Source organism: Euprymna scolopes, chromosome 3 (genome assembly GCF_053919585.1).
Source record: "Euprymna scolopes isolate OS-2025 chromosome 3, ASM5391958v1, whole genome shotgun sequence".
Classification (NCBI taxonomy): domain Eukaryota; kingdom Metazoa; phylum Mollusca; class Cephalopoda; order Sepiida; family Sepiolidae; genus Euprymna; species Euprymna scolopes.
Window position 1 is genome coordinate 46,995,100 of NC_136484.1, and position 2,913 is coordinate 46,998,012.

A 2,913-nucleotide genomic window follows, 5' to 3' on the forward strand; every position below is an offset into this window, starting at 1 on the left:
ATATTTTTATTACGTGCTCACACCCACACCTATTTCATTTTTCTAAAATATATGAACAAAAATCATAACTTTCTTAGGGTAAATATTTGCTTTAGGGGTGGCTAAGGGGGGGGGACTCGGTAGTGCAGCTCCCGGTTTCAGATAGTATATTTTGACGACAGTAGCTTCTTTGAAAAGTGCAAAAAAAAAAAAAAAAAATAGTGCTTGCAATTGATATAAATGTAGTTAAATTGATGAATGAAAAAGATGGACAAAAACATGAATATTATGAATGGGTCACCAGTTAGCAAGTGCTAACTCAACGATGGAATTTTGGGAACGAAAGCGAGAAAACATGAGTTAACGAACAAGACATATTTAGATATCAACAATATATGTAAAATATACTTCGAAATACCAAAGTTCTTGGACAAGAAGTAGAACAAAGCGCCAGAAAGTTAGCTTCAAAATTCCGTTGTGTGCGCGCGCGCACGCGCGTGTGTGTGCTTATTTTCTGGATGGCTTAATTCACTGAAGAGATAGCCACAGGCTTAAAGGAATTGCAGCGTTGATTACTTGTCGAAATTTCTAGGATTTGCGTTATTGATGCTAAGAGTCAAGGCACGTCGCAACCCAATCTCACTACTGCTTGTAGCAGTCGCAAATGGTCTATTTCCTCTCTCCCTCGCTGAGTGATTCGGCCATACACTGACCAATCAGCTGGCGAGGCGCATTAATTTAGCTGTCCCCTAAGGAACTTCTTTAGACTCTTTTGGAAAACACAGCCAGCAGAGAGAACCCGTCTAGCATCGAAGCCAGACACCTCTCCTTACTCGTCCCTGTCCAATCGACATTCCAGCATTGACGATTTTCACCGAAAATAACTGCTGACAACTTGGGAGTACACAAAAAATGGCTTCCTGACTGACAGATACAAAGAACTTTCTATTCCTTCTTTCTCAAGCCGGACACGGTACAACTTTAAAGTTTCTGCCGTTCAAATCAATTCTTTCGTTACTTTGTTTTAAAAAGAGAATTGTTATTTGTTCCGTGCGTTTGTGTTCGACGAAGAATTATTTTCAGCTGGCAGGGCGCATTGATTCGTCTGTCCCCTGAGGAACTTCTTTAGCCCCTGTTGGAAAACACAGTCAGCAAGCAGAGAGAACCCGACCAGCAGCGAAGCCAGACATCTCCCTTTCCCTCTCGTCCCCGTCCACCCAAGTGATCAATTTATCATCATTTGTAAACAATTTGCTTTAAAAAAATTCATTTTTATTCCATTTATAAAGCTGGAAATGCAACCCTTAAAAGGTTCTTTTCGCTCAAATACCACCTAAACATCGATTTAGATCACAAACATTGTATAGATCCAAGTTTTATTAAATGCTCATAAATGGTGGATTTTGATATGTTAAGCTTTTTCTGTTAGTGCCCGTGTTGTGTAATTTGGCTTATTTTCAATTCTTGATTTGATCATCTGTCGTGGATGGTCTGCCTAAACATTCTTCACCATAAAGCCTAAAATCTCCATTTTTTTTTTTTTTAAGTGTACATCATATCCGTACAGTTATATCAGCTGAAGCATCTTTACCGTACGAAGCACATTTTGCAAATATCTTTTGCTTTGTTTGCGAATAATTTTGCCTTAATAGAAAAATAGAAAAGCATCAAATGTCTAAAATGGCGCTTATAATCTTTCATTTTGAAATGGCTCCAAAATGAACACGACTTAATTATTTTTTACTTTGTCTCTAGGACGATAACATTGTAGAATGATAAACTTGTCGCATTAGAAAAGACGACATTTCCGTTTGATTTGCAGACCATCTACTAGTTGACGAGCTGTGTACAAATCCCAAGAGCGATAGGAGCCTTCTATCGTGTATGAAAGTGACACAATGTTCACTGAGCGAGATCGGAGATGCATCGCTGTACAACTCGTGCTCTCTACCGATCCAAGTTATGACAACAGGACCATTGCGAGTACCCTCAAAATAAATCGCTGGATTGCCACGAATAACAGGAACGTTCCCAATGTGATGAAAACAAAGTTTCCGGTCACGGTTATAGTCTTTGGCGGGGTTTTAAGTGAGGGCAACATCATGCCACCTCACATCTTCGAAGTCGGCTTGAAAGTCGACACCAAAATGTATCTGGATGTGCTGAAGAGTATGGTGACCTCTGCTGCAATCAGTTGGCCGCTGGCAGACTCTGGGCGTGGCAGCAGGACTTTGCGCCAGCCTACGTCCAAAGAGACTCAGTCTTAACTTCAGAAAGAATGTTATGGCTTTGTGGCTTTGCACATTGCTCTCACTGCCCCCTTCCTTCTCGACCTGAACACGCTGAACTACTTCGTTTAGTCGAGAACATCACCAACATGACCTCCCACAACACCAAAACTAGCCTGATTGCCGCCGTCCGCCGAGTATTCGCCGAACTCCCGCCGGTTCTTATCGAAAAGGCGTGCTCCCAGTTCCGTACCCGTATCGAGGCGATGATTTAGGCTGAAGGCGGCTACATTGAATAGATGCCAGTTCTGCTACATAATCAAGTTACCTGAATTGATTTTTTTCAATAAAAGTTTTAAAATAAATCTATAGTGTTATCTTTAGGGCGACACTTTTATCGTTCCACCCTGTATAACCTAAGCGGAAATGTAAGTACACTATATTTGTCTATATTATATTTGTCTGTAATGTAAGTATACTATATTTGTCTGTAATGTCTGTAATCTAATTATATTATATTTGTCTGTAATGTAAGTATACTATATTTGTCTGTAATGTAAGTATATTATATTTGTCTGTAATGTAAGTATACTATATTTGTCTGTAATGTAAGTATACTAGATTTGTCTGTAATGTAAGTATACTAGATTTGTCTGTAATGTAAGTATACTATATTTGTCTGTAATGTAAATATACTATATTTGTC